Source organism: Parasteatoda tepidariorum, chromosome 3, assembly GCF_982258835.1.
Source record: "Parasteatoda tepidariorum strain Cologne lab strain chromosome 3, Ptep-v5.0, whole genome shotgun sequence".
Lineage (NCBI taxonomy): Eukaryota > Metazoa > Arthropoda > Arachnida > Araneae > Theridiidae > Parasteatoda > Parasteatoda tepidariorum.
The window spans coordinates 27,250,415-27,269,649 of NC_141757.1; the positions used below are offsets into that span (position 1 = coordinate 27,250,415).

General features: G+C 27.4%; 1 protein-coding gene across 2 annotated transcripts in view; it reads left to right on the forward strand.

Moving 5' to 3' along the window:
- LOC107445816 (uncharacterized) overlaps window positions 1–19,235 on the forward strand; it is a 102,578-nt gene continuing 83,343 nt past the window's right edge. Inside the window, exon 1 of one of the 2 annotated variants that reach the window (XM_087158990.1) lies at window positions 1–128. The gene's annotated coding sequence lies outside the window, so the exon portion shown is untranslated. Of the gene's footprint in view, window positions 129–261; window positions 383–19,235 lie in introns of those variants that run through there. The other variant, XM_087158989.1, reaches the window with a different exon arrangement.

Here is a 19,235-nt window from a genome sequence, read left to right on the forward strand (position 1 = left end):
CGCTGTCATCAGAGAAAAACTAGTTTCTCCACAAATTATACAACTTCGCGGTGTTTCACATCAAAGATATACTTTCCCATGGATACATAAACAAATGTGTTGTGCTTTTTCTCCATCCAAATTATCGTGTAAGTACTTATTTATACGATTATTGACTTATTTAAAATTTAAAAAAAAAAATTTTTTAATAAGATGTTTTTTAGCAAAGATTAAAACTATTGTTTCTCTCTCTTTTTTATATTGATAATTTTTTTTCAAATAATAATAATGTTTATGAATTCTGATTGTAAAACAAACTTCGCGGTGTTTCTCATCAAAAGATATACTTTCCCATGGATACATAAACAAATGTGTTGTGCTTTTTCTCCATCCAAATTTTCGCGTAAGTATTTATTTATACGATTGAGTTATTTAAAATTAAAAAAAAAAATTATTTTAATAAAATGTTTTTTAGCAAAAGATTAAAATTACTGTTTCTCTCTCTCTTTTTTTATGTTAATAATTTTTTTCAATTAATAGCAATGTTTATGAATTCTGATTGTAAAACAAATCTTATTTTGCTTCGCATTGGATTATAAAAAAAAGCTACATAGATTTTTTCTACCACCTAAAATTTGTTGTTTTTAAAACTTAATTTATTTACAATAAATAATTATTTTGAAAGTTCGGTTTAAAGTAATTAGATGTTTTGTATCAATTGATAATAATTTTTTTTTCTTTCTTAAATATAATTTTTAAATTTAAGAATTTTTTTTTTCAAATTTGTTCACGCTACTAAAAATTTGTAAAAAAATGTTTTTTGTAAAAAATAAAATTTATTCTTCAAATAAATAATTGTTTGAAAGTAATTTGAAGTTATTCACGTTACTAAATGATAACAATTTAAAATCTAATTTTTTACTTGTTGGTTTATTATTTTTATTTTAAAGTTTTCTACTGTAGAAATATTTAAAATACTCATGACGTATTATAAATGAATTAAAATAAAAATAAGTTTCGTTACTTTCTTCCAACAGAAATAAAATTAGTTTTTGTCAAACATAGGCTAGCATAAAATTGTAAGTTGTTGATTTTTAATTAAATAATAAAATAAATGTTAATTTTAATTAATTAAAAGATTTTTAATTTAATTTTTGAAAATATCATTTCGTTTCCTATTTTTAAAAATTCAACTTTTACTTCGAAATTTATTTTCGTTCATTTAATTTCAAATTAAATATTTTTAATTTAATTTATGTTTAAAATATTATTTTTTTTTATCCTGTAATAACAAAATAAAAGGTACTGGTACTATCCTGCTTCAAGAGATGTTTAAAAAATTAATAATTATGATATTTAAAAATAATGTTTTGAATGATGAAACTTTTCAAAGAAAAAAAGCAGTTAAAAACTTATTTTGAAAAATTATTGCAGTTAAAAAATTTATTTATAAGTAGCTAATTAAAATACAAATATAATTTTAACTTTAAAATAACTGTTCTCATAATTTTAAATCAAATGCTTTAAATTTTATACAGATTTAAAAATTATTTTTTTCCCTCTACTTATTAATAATATAAAGATTAATAATTATATAATTTAAAATTAACTCTGTATATGTTATGAATAATGTGCATTTCGAAATTAATTTACGAATGCTTATGTAAATGATAAGTAACAAGATAAGTAGCATTCAGGATAAAAACTGTCATTTAGCTTATACCCATTATTATTTGAGTTTTGTGATATATATATATATATATATATATATATATATATATATATATATATATATATATATATATATATATATATATATATATATATATATATATATATATATATATATATATATATATATATATATATATATATATATATTGGAACATGAATAGAGATGCCAACTTGCTCCACTTTGTAAAAACATATTTTCTGGTGGTAACGAAATTTAAGTTATATGTAGCTTAGCAATTTTTCATTTTAAGTAATCTTTTCATCACTACGTTTCAAAAATTCTAAGCATTTAAAGGTACGATGATTTCAGGTAGACACTTTTAATGAGTAGGCGTAAATATCCTATTAATATAAATATTAATATTTAGCGGTGCACAATTTTTTTAAAATTCCAATTTAGTTAAGTATTAATGCATTACTTCTGCTAAAACTAGAAAAAATATTTTTTCATGCTACAGAGGAAGGTGCCGTATCTATTTTAAAGTTACATGTGTTTATGGTTCAGAGTCACTGTCCTAGCAAAATCCACCATTAGTGCAAAAAGGCAAGTCCCAAAAAGAAGATTCCGACAATTTTGTGTAGACTTATTCTAATTGGTTAAGTTAATTCAATTTAATGACCACGGCATATAAATAATTCTAACGTACATAGAAAACGTCACTCTGGCTCAGTTATCGGTTGTTGTAGTTTTTAAACTGCTAGCAATTTGAAAAAAAACAACAACAAAAAAACATCAATTATCCTTTTAACAGTTAAAAAAACCAGCGCAACCACTGAAAGTTTACAAAACAAATCTTGGTCTTTGCACACTAATACTTGTCTACTCTTCCGGTTTTCCCGGAAAATTTTATTTATATATTCAACGTGGTTGCAAAATTTATAGAATTACATTTTATTCTTCATTAAATAAATACGGTTTAAAATGATTTTAACTACTATTCAACTGCGTGTACGAGCGCTGTAATTAGCCGGCGGCAAACTGCACAGATTATTATTCCATTTTCCATTAAGCAAATTTTCCATTTACCTATATTAGACTAATACCACAGAAAGTATATGTTGATTACGTTTAATAAGTTTTGTGAATCAAAACAAGTTACTTCTGTGTGTTATATTTAGGAATGAAGTATTTTCTAGTTATAAAAGTGAAATGTAATGAGAAATCTTTACATGTAATGTGCACACTTCGCGGCTTGATACACCGTTTAGTGGCCTCACTTTAGCCTAACGGAAAGTTTAAAAGTTAAGAAAGTTACTGATCTGAAAGAAACTTTATCATATATTGATTCAAAGAAAATAAGAACAATAAGGAATAAGAAGCAACCACTGGGGTTGGAGAGCGGAGCGAGTTCAGGATTGAACCTCCAAGTAAAATAAATAAATAATCAAAATTAACTGGGAAATGGCAAGAGATAATTACAGGAAATAATAAACTTTTTGGTAGAATTAACTTTTTACGAATTTATGAAAACATTCTTAACATAAAAAGGAGGGAGGAAAATAGTCATTTAACGTAAGACAAATTTTCTTAATTGGTTACGTTTAATGTATTTTTTTACCAGTAGGGCAACACCCGATATTTGTTCTAAAATAAAAAGAGGTTTATATGATGTATCTGTTCTAAATCCAATGGCAACGTTTCCTTCCGAATCAGTCCCGGACCTCCAAATAGAAAAACATGCTTTCTCCGAATTTAATTAAAACCGATTAATTTTTATTCCGTCCAGTCTAAAAAAAAGAAAAAAGAAGAGAGTTTGATAGCGAATTTTCTTCACCCCAGGCGTCATTACTATCGAATTTGGAACGTAATCGTTCGAAATGTGTGTCAAACGATATTCTAATTCTCTTCTTGGAAGCTTCAGAGATCGTGTCAGGTTCGAATGTTGTTATTTTTATTGTTTTTATATCCACATGCTCAATAGTAAAATCTTGACCTTGATATCAAGAAGAATGAGGTCGTAAGCAAAAGGAACATCTTTCGAACAAGATGGAAAAGTTTTTAATCTCGAATTCGAAAAAGGTGTAAAAGTAGAACGAGTTCTTTTCTCTCTTTAAAATTAATTTTTGACATAACGAGGTGTGACTAATGATCATGTTTTTGCTTCCTAACATGATATCACCTTGCTTTCGGGTTCTTCTTTTGAAAGTAATTAGCAATTCTGGAGTAACTCAGAAATCGTTTGCTTCTAGTTTTATTTCAAATGTTATTCGTTGGCCTATTATCACCGTTAAGATCGTTTTATTTAAAAACTTCTGATTACGGGACCCAAATCGGTAGTGAAAAGTTAAATAAATTAATAATAATAATAACATGTTTTATCCTCGAATATATTAATAAGAATTAAATGATTCTTCCTATACATATTCACGTTTTTCCTTTCTCTGTAATTGATCATTTTTCATGTTTCGAGTTATTATTATTTTAACTTTTTCCAGCACTAACTAACTTTTTCCTCCTGAATAAAAACCCATTACATGCATGTTTAAATATAAAAATATGGCATATAAACTCGTGCAAAACATGTAATTATTAAAAAACTACAGTGCGTCAAATAATTTGGTCAAACTATTATAATATACTAATATAATACCTGACATAATAAATATTCTATATTTGTATAATATATCGTCTAATTTATCCAATCGTCGAATTTATATTATACACCGTCTAATTTAACCAATTGACACAATAACTTAAACAAGTGCAAACCGGTTTCAGTCGCGTAAAGACAATAAAGCTGCGGGAGTATTACCTGATAATTAAGATTTTACATAGAATCTTATAGTGCGTCTAATAATTTTACCAGGGACTGTAATTAGCAGGGTTTTCATGGTTAAAAATAACGCATACGGCTAATAAAAAAAGCAACTAATCTCAATGTTATAATAAAAAAGTATTCTCTAATCTCTATAGTGTTAATAATTCTCTATAGTAAAGAGGCACCGAAGCTAATGGCCACAATCATACGTTCTTTCGATGTTCTTTGAAAATCCATGGACACGAAAACAACAACGCTACAATACATATTCGCACCTTTAATTAATCTCCAGCGCATAACAAATGTGCAATTTCTTCTAAGTGCCGTATAAATTAAATAAGAAAGTATTTCAATGCGATCTCCGAAGAGTGACTATTGTAGTTTTAGTGAATTAGTAGCTTGTCAAACAAATTCTTTTCTTTTTCCTGGTAAACAAAAAAAAAAAAAAAAACAAAAAAAAAATTCACTGGATTAATAATATTCAAATTAATTATTTTTTTAAGGTTGTATCTCGTATCTTAAAAATTTCTCACGAGACATTGAATACATAAATATTATTTGATATTATTTTCACCGTTTTGGATTTTAGCCAATGTGAATATTTTAAAGCTTTTGTCTTTCGTTTTATAAAAATTATGTCTACGCCTACTCTATTCCTTAGACTTAGTTGTAGACATGTTGTACAGGCACAGTGAGCAAAATAAAATAAAAATGATGCACCCTCCCTGTATACTTTTAACGCAGTGAGGTTTTATTTTTATTTTATTTATTTTTTTAAAATTTTAAGAGATAATTTTCATTGTTTCACAAGTGCATTAAGCTATATGTAAAATCGTTAGACTCAGAGCTGATAATTTTCTGAAAAGTCTGAATACTGATAGTTAGAATATTTCATTTTCACACTTCTTTTGGAAGGAGTATGCAATTTGTATCTCTCCTTATTCATTAGTTATATTGTATTATATCTTGCAACCAGGTTTGGCCAAAATCATTTTTAACCCTTTGACGAAGATGGAAAAACCCCCGACCCTTTTACATATATATATTTTTTTACGCTTTAATTACAAGCAAAAATATATTTTGGTATTTTTTAATTACAAAAAAACAATGTAATAGTTACTAAAAAAATCTGTTAGATTATCGGCATTATAGGTGTACTAAAATATAAAATCCAAAAAAAGTAATTAAAATTTTTTTTCCATTCATATTCGAAAATTTATCAAAAATTGAATTTGTGAGATGAAGAAATTTCAATGATGAATAACTGTTTCTTTTAAATCTAAATAACTGCAAATTTGAAAAATCATTATTTGGTAGTAAGCCGTATTTCGAAGATTTTACCTATAGCTCCGAAAAATACACCGTTTCATACTGTATTTCATAACCACATATTATTGAAGTGCTAAATATACTATTTTTCACTTATTTTAAACTTATTTTAATATTTTTCATTTATTTTAATACAAAATAAGGGAAAATAAGTTTAATAATTTTGTGTCAAAGGGTTAAAAAAATAGGATTTTTTATTAAAATTAGATTTTTTTTACAGTTACCAATTAAAACTTCGATGAAATACATCGATAATGATAATATTCGAAAACAATATTATAATTAAAATCATTAATATTTTTAACTTAAAATGGTTGAAATTATTAGATAATTGTTACAAACTAATTAATTAATAAATGAAATTATAGTTTCTTTTATTCAAGCTGAACTCCTTCATGAATTTGTAGTAACAAAGCCGTAATTTGTCAGTTGGATATCAAATGAAGAATAAATTATTTAGATCAAGAAACATCAATTAAAACATAACATTGAAATAATCATTGAAACAATAAAAAAGTTAATTTTTCTAAATTACTCTTGGCAGAACAAATCTCGCTTTATTTTTAAAGGTATTTGTATTTAAGTAAAAATAAAATTAAATTAGGGTATAATTGAAATATGTTTATTAAACAGCAAATTATTTCACAAACAGTTAATGGGAAATCATAATTTAAAATTTTCATGTCACCTTTTCTTCCCATTTAAGACGCTTTCTCGCCCCCCCCTCTTCTTTTTTTTAAATTTTAGTATATTTTGACCATTAAATAATGATTTACATACTTTACCCCATCTCATTATTTTTCTGGAGAAAATAAAAGTTAATATAAATGAAATAAAACGTTTATAATAATTACAGCTATAAGAATATATTTATAATCCTAGAATGTACAGTGCGCAAAAAAAAAAAAAAAAAAAAAAAAAAGAAAGGGACTACCCTGAATAAATTTTTTTCTTATGATCGGATAAAAAGAAAAGTTGTATTTTTATAAATCCATTTCTCAGGAATTATTCGACTATTACCATGTTAAATTACATTCTTTAAAACTCAGTAAAAAAATTTATACCTTACAATTCAAATTTTTTTCAATCATTATTAAATAAAATAATAAAAAGCAATAAATATCTACTTAAAGTTATTTCTGGCATGAAATTATCTTTGGATAAACGAATTTTATAATTGAGAACAAAAATTTTTCGACTCGCTTAGAAAGTTCTCGAAACAGGGCGACATATGCATTAAGAAAAATTTACATTAAAGGGTCCAAACTTTGGACCCGCTCGCCTGACCAAACTATTGGAACCATTTTTTTAAGATTGCAGCTACCGTCAGAAATCTCAATCTATTGGAGAAAAAAAATTTATTCAGAAAAAGTGCTTCTTTTTTGGTGTCTGATTTCGTAACTTAAAACATCGTTTACACTAATTAATTAGTATATTTGAGATCACCCTCTCCAGCCATTAAGATTGAGTCCTAGAATGTGAAGATCGGACCATAAGATCAAAAGTTATTCATTGTGGTTCGCTTTTTTTAAATTTAGTGCACTGTACATATTTAGATTTTATAGGAATGTATTAGTATGCATTATTATATATAAGAAAGCAATTATATTCTTTATCAATGTTATACATATATTTTTTTTTAAAATCAGATGATTTAATTCAGGATTTAAATCAAGTTGTTTAAACCATTACGATTTTCGACTTTAATTCTTTTAATGAAAATTATTGTACACGAGGCATAAGAAAAATATAGCAGCAAAAGGAAAAACAAAAGCATAAAGATTTCACTTTCCTCGCATGCAATTATTGCACACGCACGCATTTTTTTTTTATTCTAAAGAACTCAATTCCTGAAGCAATTTAAACAGTATCAACAATAAATCAACTACCTATGAAAGTTGCGTGGTATTATGATTAATCACTGTAAATCACAATATAAAAGCATTTACTTAAAAAAAAATACTCACTTTTTTTTCATTAATCTAATAATTTAAGTCTGTGTGCATGGAAATAGAAAGGTATACTTGACAAATATATAATTTATTGCACTCTATTGCTGTATTTTATGAACAAATAAATGTCAAAATAAAAAATATGAATGCATCTAAAACAGAAAGTCTAAAAATACAACAAATCAACAAACTGGTAAAGCACAGTATAGAGATGTTCACCCAACTGTAAAAGACATTGCGTGACAGCCTTGAAAGGCTTTAAAGCCTGTTTTGATAAAAATCCGGGATTGATTTTTATCAAGTAAAGAAAACAGTTATTCTGTTCAAAAATAGGATTAGGCTATTTAAGTATATAAATAATTTCAAAACTTACTTTTATTTGTTCAAAATTGAGTGAAAAGCTAAATTTGTAAGCTTCTTTAAGGCAATTTTATTTATAAATTTTCGCATTTAAGATTCAATCTCTGTTATTGGAAAAATATCCTGATTTTAATCCCGAATGATAAGGTTTGTATAAATAAAATTGGCACAATAGTTTTAAAGTAAATCTTTTCATTTTGTTTAATAGGTAATTTTTATCTTTTCTTCCACTTTTCTCGGCATTAGATTGAAATTTTTATATTTTCGCTGCCATTTCGTAGAAATGGATCACAAAGATGTGTTTAATAACGTATGCTATGATTGAAGTTTAGGAATCAAAACGCGAACTTTATATTATTTTATGTTTTGAGGTAAATAGGATTCTAGAATGTAAATATTTAACTTAGTGTTTCCCTACTTTTTGCAGGCTTTGCTCCAGCCAAGCCTTTCTAATATTTCATACCCTCCAACTTATGAGGATTTTGAAAATAATTCTTTCTAGTGGTAGCGAAACAAAGTAGAAATTTTTAAAGCAAATGGATCTCTCATAAAACTTTTATCAGAACTTAAGAATCTAGCCATATGGCCTGCACTTTTATAAGTAATAGTGGACAAGTTACGCTAAAATTAATATTTTTTAAATATTAAGACATTAATTTTGCTACCGTCTGAAAAGAAGATTTCTGAAACTACGGAAATTCCGTAGTAGTTGGAGGGTATGATTATTTTAATGACCCCTTAACATTATTATCCACTTAACATTATAAACAGTTAACTATTTCTGATTTTTTTTGTTGCTGTTTATATATAACTTTTAATTTAAATATAAAAATAAGTATTGCTCATTAGGTAATAGTTACTATCCTTGTATAAATTAATATAAGTTATAGATACCCCTTTGCGCTCGGAGTGCTTCGAAATGCTATTTAAACTATTGTAAACACTTAATAGTTTAAAATACCCAAAACAATATTTTTAGATTCTAACTAACAATCATAAAACAGTGTTTTTATTACATAATATAAGAATTTTAAATTACGATTTTTGCTATCCCATCAAAGAGGAAAGGGGGAAAATATATTTACACCATCAAGACGTAGTGTTACTTGGTTACAACTAAATAAGAAGAAATGTCCATGCGAACTTAACTTTTATTTAAACTTTGTAATGGAAGGTTGTTAATGGGTTGGATTGAGTGTTGTTTAAGAAATCTACCACTGACAAGAATCTCAAACTAAAATCTTTCTTAGCGGTTCTTTTAATCATTACTTCTTTCAAAAAACTAATTCCTGTTCCACTATTTCGTTTTTTTTTGTAAACTTCCATCTTAAAAATTAGTTATATAAAAAAAAAACCTCCAATATCGCCGAATTTAGAATAAGGGTCACGAAAACGTTCGTTATTCAAATGAGATAGATTAAAAATTATAAGTAAACAACGTTACGGACTCAGTTATATAACTAACTAAAGAGTTTTTGGAATTATACCCGATGCTGAACTCGTAGACAAAATCAAGAAGTAAATGTTACCAGGACATTTCGATATTTATTATATCCAGATTAACCAAAACAAGAATTTATATAATCAGGCCCTGCCAACAAGCGCCAGCATTTTTTTAAACTTAAAACTAGAAATAATTTTTTTGCGTAATTGCTAGCCAAATTATTGATTAAACATTCTTTATAATTTTTTAAGGCTGGTAGATATAGTAATTCAGTATAATTATTTTTAATTTTTATTGTTTTCAGAGAATTTTTTTAATTACAATAGTTCAGGGGTGAAAGCGAGACAGAAGAGAGGGATTGTGAAACCATTTCCATACCTGCCAACTTTATGCATTTCGCGTAAAATTTCATTTCTAGATTTAAAGTGGTAGTAAAATGTATGCTTTCTATATATTCATTGCATTTATAAACTTAATTTATTATCTTTTTGACCACCACTATTTTAAAAAAAAATTAAGCATAGATAATAATAAGCAATATTATCATGATGGATCGCATAAGCTGTTTCAAAATAAAACATATGTTTCTGCCTAAAATTGTAATTTAAATTCTATTTTACTACCACTGGGGAAAATCATCCTGTAAAGGATTAAAAGTTGGCATTTTTTACTATTTTTCGGGAGGAGTAAGTTTAATCTATTCTCTAACCCAGGGGTCCCGTTGATCGGTCTAGGTGCGCCCGCTGCTTGTTCCCAAGGATAAAATACTCCATTTTCCCATTAAATGCTGTGCTAATTTTATGCTATGCAAATACGTACGCTGGCTCAGTAAAGGCAAAGTACTTGATAGATTTATATATTTGATTAAAGAAGTAAAAAATTATCTTGCAGCCAAAAATCAAATATTTTTAGAACTAAAAGATCCCCTTTGGCTAGCAGATTTGTCTTTCATAATGGAAATAATGGAAAAACTAAATAATTTAAACTTGGAGCTGCAGGAAAAAGACAAACATACAGCAAAAATGATAGGGACTATTTACTCGTTCAGAGCTAAGCTAGTTTTGTGGATATCACATTTGAAAATGAAGTTTCTTGTGCCTTCTCCAAACATAAAAAAATTGATAGGTCACAGTGAAATTGACTTATCAACATTTGTCATCAACCTCCAATTGCTTCAAGATCAATTTGAAAAGCGCTTTCAACAATTTAATATCATCGAGCCTTTGATCACCTTTTTTTGTAAATCCTTCTACTAACCAAATAAACGTAACTGTAATCGCAACATACATTTCAGAATTTCTTCATGTAATTCAAGAAGGCTTGTGCGAATCATTGTTTTTCACAATGAATATCATAAAATCAAAATATAGATCCCAACCTACAGAAGAACACCTTGACGATTGCTTGCGAGCAGGAATTTCATCATATTCTCCCAAATATGAAGCGCTGGCCAGTGAAAGGCAGTGCCAAAGACCACATTGACTGTATTTTATAAATAATTTTTATACTTCGTATGTTTTGAAAGCGATTTAGTAATAATTTATTTTACGCAACAATATTAATACTAATTATATTCATGTTAAATTAATTTTTTTGTGCATTATAACAACTATATATATCAACTGTAAATTTATCTTGAAAAAATAAATGGTGCCCGCCATTCGACAGATATTCTGGTATTTGCTCTCAGGTAAAAAAAGGTTGGGGACCCCTGCACTAACCTGTTACGATGTCAGCTTTTGAACAATAATCAGATTCTGCCAACAATCGCCAGCATTTTTAAACGGAAAATTCGAATTATCATTTAGTTAAATGCAAGCCAAATTATATATTACATATTTTCCTTATTTTTTAAAGCTGGTAGATATATTAATTCAACATATTTAATTTCAATTGTTTTTATAAAATTTTTTATTTTCTATTAGTACAATAGCTCAGGAGTGAAAGCAAGACTGAAAAGATAAACAGTTTGCGAAACCATTTTATTTATTGCAAATTTTGGAAGATAATATTTAATCTTTTTTTCTTATTGATACTAACATCATCTACTGTTTAGTAGGGACTTGATATGAGGATCAGTTTGTATCTGAATATAATAGTTTCGGAAACGAAGCAGTATTATGCATATACTATAATAAAAAAAAAACCAAACCAAATAGAAGCTGCAAAATATTTGACTGCCTTGCACTAGGAATAATAAAAAATAGTGCGTGGAGTCCCTCCGCGCGGAAGAAGTTAAACTTCGCAACCTGCGACTTTAATTGTAGAAGAATCAGCAGTCGTAGAAGGATCACTAGTTCTATTCAACGACTCTTTTTCCTGCTCCGCTTGCTTCCGTGCTCTGTAATCACGGTAATATTGTGCATTTTTCCCTCGTGGACCTCTTGAACCAGTGGAAGTGCTTGTGGTTGCCTCGTCGTCTCGCCCTGGAAATTGTATTTGTATTAATAATCTATGTGGATGCGTCATAGTGTAATTTCAGAAGAGAAAACCTAACAATCAATTGAAATTCACAAGAGACGTACCTTGACATAACCTTAAATCCGTCGCATTGTCCGTGGAATTGTTTTCACTCATTTTTTAACAATTGTTATCCACTAAATTTGAAAATAAAAAATACTACCCTATTGAATTATATGTGTATCAAAACAAACTAAAAAAATATTTATAGAAAAACAGTACCTTTATGACTTTTATTATTTTTATGCTAGTGAGTACCAAAACAATATGGAAATGAATGAGGGAAAACTGGATCCTACCACGTGATTTCCCGGCCAATAAAAATGTAGCGTTAAACGTTTAACGCAACATTGTTGGAAGTCGCATGAGAAGTATAACTTCAATAAGAAAAATTGGTAGTTGTAGAAATTTTATTCTTCTTGGAATAAGGCTAAGATGAAATGACTTCCGTTCCAGTTTTTACTCTTTTTCGTCTTGATATATCTAGGCTTTCAGCCCTACAGTATTCTTAATACTGCGCGGCCCAGGTGCCCAATTTTTTATAAATGAAATAAATAAATTAAATAGTATTCTTAATAAGACCTTTTAAAAGAAAACAAAGTAACACTTTTACTAATTGGGTTGTTTCAGGGAGTCGACGACGATCTGTAGTTGGCAAGGTACCCGCCCGCGCTAGCAGGCACCAAATCTCTCAATCTGTGCTTTGCCCGTAGGCGACTGGTACTGTTAGCATAGTTTCAGGGAGTCAAAACATTCATACAACCTTCCATAAGGAAATTTAAACAAAAAATTATTTTTAATCTGCTACCACTTCAAAATATAAATGCTTTTATTGTTAGAAATATTTCCATTTATTCTGATGAGATGAAGGAATTTGTGTTCATATGTAAATATGAGCACAAATTCCTTCATCTCCTCAAAATAATTGAAGAACAATGACATGGAATTTTTATTAAACATACTTATCATACTTTTGTTTCATTACTTTCTATTAATTTAGGTCAAAATATGTTATTTAACAGTTTTATAATTTATAGCTATGAAAAACAGCGGTGTCTTTTTCTGCGTTAAATGCAAAATCTAACAAGCGCGGCTCTCTTCCAAACAATAATTTTTTCAAATGCGCACTTATTTGCAGCAATTTGGATCTAAGAGAAGAAACATCTTTAAAGTTTCTGTAGTTTGCAAAAGCAATTCTTGGTAAATTTTTGAATATGAATGAAAAAATGAATCAAACTACTTTATTAGTATATTATATTTTAGTACAAATATAATTCATATAATCTAACAGATTTTTTTTTCGTATCTATTTGGGTGTTTTTTATAAATAAAAAATACCGAAGTATGTTTTTGCTTGTGAATAGAGTATCAGAAAAAATACGTATAACGGACACTGGTGTCCCATCGGCGTTAAAGAGTTAATGCCCAACCACTAATATCTTGTAAAGTATCTTTACAAGAAAACGAATGTAGATATTTAAAAACTAAAATAATTTTTAATTTTCTTACCATTTTAGTTTTGAAAAAGTTTCAAATTCTGTTCAAAATATAGTATATAAGTTATGGTTGGAAGAGCTATTTTATTTCTGCAAAGTAAATACAAAAATTAAAATGATTTTGTTACCAATTCGTACTTTATTTTTATTTACATAATATATATTTTACGTTTACTTTCTTGGAAGATTTTTCATTATAACCAATGTTGCTCCAGGCGGCAAAAATGGTGACTAACATTACTCATTAGAAGATATTAAAGTCTGCAACTTTTTCCTAACATATTGTTTCCTGTTAGATATTGAAAGTGATTACAGAAAATCCATCTTCTTTTTTCCTGTTAAATATTAAAAGTAAATACAGAAGTTACTTCGTTTTTTTTTTTTAAATCTGAATGATTTGAAATGTAAGTTATAGTGGTAGTTAAAATTGAATAATTTTACAGATAATAATAATAATAAACAAAAATAATGAATTGAGTTTCTATCACTTTTAACCTTTATAGTCGCCTGTGGCACCCTGCTTAAAGCTAACGCAATGACAGAAAGCTATCATAGAGCATGAAGAATTACGTTTATGAATTACGTTAAACACAAAAAGGCTGAGCGAGTAAACGTGAAGTTACTTTGTCTAGAAGTTACCTCAGACAAAACTGTCAACTCTGAAACTCTAGCTCTCCACATCAAAAAAGTGATAGTTAAATAATAATTAAATAAGCAAAAATTGTTAAAAATTTCGCATTATTCATAGGCAGTATACTGTGTGTTTGGTAGAATGGTAGAAATCACATAAATCTCGGTGCGCTGCCGCGAAGCGGCATTAACCGATTCATCTGTAGTAATAAATCGATGATGAGGAGGAATGGAGATGGGAAGAAGCTTAGCACCAAAAAATCGAGAGGGGCTTCGTGTGAGTCGATACTGTGTGTTTTCCTAACATTTTGCGTTTATATTTATTTATTTATGTATTGAGGTGGGGTTCAAAATCTTCTTAAATTAAATGTTAAAATGAAATTTTCCGCTACAACTTTTAACATGTGGGAAAAATCTCCGGGTAAAAAAACAGGAAAATTAGCGGGTTTGCTTCAAGGAATAAACTTAACAATTGAAAATGAAGTATATATATTTATTTATGCAAACAACATTACAAGGATGCAAAATAAACGGATCACCCTAAATAACTTTTGATCTAATGATCGGATTTTTACATTCTGGGTCTCAATCTTAATGGCTGGAGGGGGTGACCCCAAGTATGCTAATTAAAAAGTGCAGACGATATTTTAAATTGCGAAGTTAGATACAGAAACGTACTTTCTCTGAGTAAACATACCTTTTTTTAGAGGGATTCGAATTTCTAACCCCCCCCCAAAAAAAAATATGGAGGGTAGCCGCAATCTGGGAAACATGGTGCCGGTCGTTTTGTCAAAAGAGCTCTCCAAAGTCTGAACTTCTTAATGTTAATTCTACTTCTTGCACATTTCGTAACATCTGGAGAAATTTTTAAGCGATTTAAAATACTTTTGCATACAATTATAAAATTCGTTTATCCAGAGAAAATTCCATGCAAAAAATACTTTTAGTAAATATTTATTATTTTTCATTATTTTATTTATTGATAGTCGAAAAAATTTTGAATAGCTATTCATACAATTTTTTACATCATTTTACAGAATGTAATTATTTTACATGGCAAAATACAAAGTTTGAGAGAAATCGATTGAATAGTTCCTGAGAAACTTTTTTTTAAAACTCGATTTCTCATTCGACAGATTTCGTCCGAAGTTTTGTATTTTGCTATTTAAAATTTCATTCTCTAAGAGAATGTAAAAAATTGAATATTTTGCAATTTAAAATCCTTTCGACTATTACCAAATAAAATAATGAAAAATACTAAATATTCACTAAAAGTTATTTTTTGCATAGAATTATCTTTGGATAAACGAATTTTATAATTGAGTGCAAAAATTTTTCATTTTGCTTAAAAAGTTCGTAATATGGTGAGATACGGGAAAAGTAAAATTAATATGAAGGGGTCCAAACTTCCTGACAGCTCTCCTGATCAAACTATGGGGACCATATCCCCCAGATTTCAACCCCTTATATTTCTGGGGTAAGAAATCCTAATTTGTCGAAAAAAAATTGCATATTTATACAGAGAAAGTACATTTTTGTGTTTTATTTCGTAACTCAAAATAGCGTCTGCAGTAATTTACTTCACTAGAGATCACTACCTTGAATCTTTAAAATTGCGTCCTAACACTGAAGATCCAATTATTGCATCAAAAGTTATCCAGGGTGATCTTTTTTTTTTAATTTTGCGCACTGTACACAGAGATGCCAACTTGCTCCGGATAGCAAATATATATTTTAAAGTGGTAGTTTATCAATTGTAATTCGTGGTTTAATAAATTCAATTTAGTAGATTTTTACCCACCACTATTTCTAAATAATTCGTAGGCTTATATTAATCACCACTTAACAGGTATATCATACTAAACCTGTTAAAAAAACAAGCAAAATTGTACAAATATTTGCAAATTATGCTTTGAAATTATTTACAGTTTTTTTAAATTAATTTGGTGTGTCCGGAGCACTTGGCATCTCTGTGTACATGTACTACACGTAGAATATAAAGTATCAAGAATCTTACCACTCATATGATTGAATATTGCATCACTGCCATAAAATAATATTCTGTCCATTTTAAAATATTCTTACACCGATAACTTCAAAAAAAAATTTTTTTTTAACCCTTTATTTATTGACTAAATTTTATTTCACACTGCAAGCATGGCGTCGTAACAAAAATAATGGTATATTTGCTTTTGAAAAAAAAATAGATATTTTCTATTTTAGAAAACATCAATTTTATAAAAGTCATTTATAATGACCTAACGAAATATGAATGTTGTTATTGTATTAACGTAAATAGAAATTAAGTTTTTTTTTAAAAAATAAGTCTTCATAAGGAAATAAATTTTGGTATTGCCTTTGCTCTTTTGAAAGTATGGAATAGATATTTAAAACTACCATCAGATGTAAGCAATCACAAAATACCATTTAATATAAATATTTTCATTTAACCTATTTAAATAGCAGGAAATATATATCCAACTGTTCCCGAAATACCATTACCGAAATACAAAATATCATTTACAAAAAAAAATACACAAAATACCATTTAACATAAATATTTTCATTTAATCTCTTAAAATAACAGGAAATATATATCTAACTGCTCCTGAAATAGCTTACGAACTTTAAATTGTCTGTCTTGTAATTGAAAATAAATTAGATTTTCAACTTTAAGCAAAAACCAAATTGCTTCTCGTTCAATAGTTGATATCTTCCGCGTGGTATTATAACTTCTCTTGTTTCAGTCGCATGTGGGTGGGATGTGACCTAACCCTTTAAAGACCTCAACTCAATGACCGCACAAAGTGTTTTTCTATTAATTTTCTTAAAAATATTTATCTTAGAAGGATTAAAATATCATTCATTGATCCCACGCTGAAACGAATATCGAAGTCTACAAAAATGGTGTTCCACGAATATTATAATTAGAGCTCAAACGTTGCATCATTTTGAAATGTATAAATTCATTAAAACTATATAATTTACGCTTATTTACCAAAATCTGCAACTACATAAATATTTTTACATAGTAAAAATATCATTCATTGATCCCACGCTGAAACGAATATCGAAATCTACAAAAATGATGTTCCACGAATATTATAATCAGAGCTCAAACGTTGTATCATTTTGAAATGTATAAATTAATTAAAACTATATAATTTACGTTTATTTACCAAAATTTGCAACTACATAAATATTTTTATATAGTAAAAATATCATTCATTGATCCCACGCTGAAACGAATATCGAAATCTACAAAAATGATGTTCCACGAATATTATAATCAGAGCTCAAACGTTGTATCATTTTGAAATGTATAAATTAATTAAAACTATATAATTTACGTTTATTTACCAAAATTTGCAACTACATAAATATATTTATATAGTAAAAATATCATTCATTGATCCCACGCTGAAACGAATATCGAAATCTACAAAAATGATGTTCCACGAATATTATAATCAGAGCTCAAACGTTGTATCATTTTGAAATGTATAAATTAATTAAAACTATATAATTTACGTTTATTTACCAAAATTTGCAACTACATAAATATTTTTATATAGTAAAAATATCATTCATTGATCCCACGCTGAAACGAATATCGAAATCTACAAAAATGATATTCCACGAATATTATAATCAGAGCTCAAACGTTGTATCATTTTGAAATGTATAAATTAATTAAAACTATATAATTTACGTTTATTTACCAAAATTTGCAACTACATAAATATTTTTATATAGTAAAAATATCATTCATTGATCCCACGCTGAAACGAATATCGAAATCTACAAAAATGATGTTCCACGAATATTATAATCAGAGCTCAAACGTTGTATCATTTTGAAATGTATAAATTAATTAAAACTATATAATTTACGTTTATTTACCAAAATTTGCAACTACATAAATATTTTTATATAGTAAAAATATCATTCATTGATCCCACGCTGAAACGAATATCGAAATCTACAAAAATGATGTTCCACGAATATTATAATCAGAGCTCAAACGTTGTATCATTTTGAAATGTATAAATTAATTAAAACTATATAATTTACGTTTATTTACCAAAATTTGCAACTACATAAATATTTTTATATAGTAAAAATATCATTCATTGATCCCACGCTGAAACGAATATCGAAATCTACAAAAATGATGTTCCACGAATATTATAATCAGAGCTCAAACGTTGTATCATTTTGAAATGTATAAATTAATTAAAACTATATAATTTACGTTTATTTACCAAAATTTGCAACTACATAAATATTTTTATATAGTAAAAATATCATTCATTGATCCCACGCTGAAACGAATATCGAAATCTACAAAAATGATGTTCCACGAATATTATAATCAGAGCTCAAACGTTGTATCATTTTGAAATGTATAAATTAATTAAAACTATATAATTTACGTTTATTTACCAAAATTTGCAACTACATAAATATTTTTATATAGTAAAAATATCATTCATTGATCCCACGCTGAAACGAATATCGAAATCTACAAAAATGATGTTCCACGAATATTATAATCAGAGCTCAAACGTTGTATCATTTTGAAATGTATAAATTAATTAAAACTATATAATTTACGTTTATTTACCAAAATTTGCAACTACATAAATATTTTTATATAGTAAAAATATCATTCATTGATCCCACGCTGAAACGAATATCGAAATCTACAAAAATGATGTTCCACGAATATTATAATCAGAGCTCAAACGTTGTATCATTTTGAAATGTATAAATTAATTAAAACTATATAATTTACGTTTATTTACCAAAATTTGCAACTACATAAATATTTTTATATAGTAAAAATATCATTCATTGATCCCACGCTGAAACGAATATCGAAATCTACAAAAATGATGTTCCACGAATATTATAATCAGAGCTCAAACGTTGTATCATTTTGAAATGTATAAATTAATTAAAACTATATAATTTACGTTTATTTACCAAAATTTGCAACTACATAAATATTTTTATATAGTAAAAATATCATTCATTGATCCCACGCTGAAACGAATATCGAAATCTACAAAAATGATGTTCCACGAAT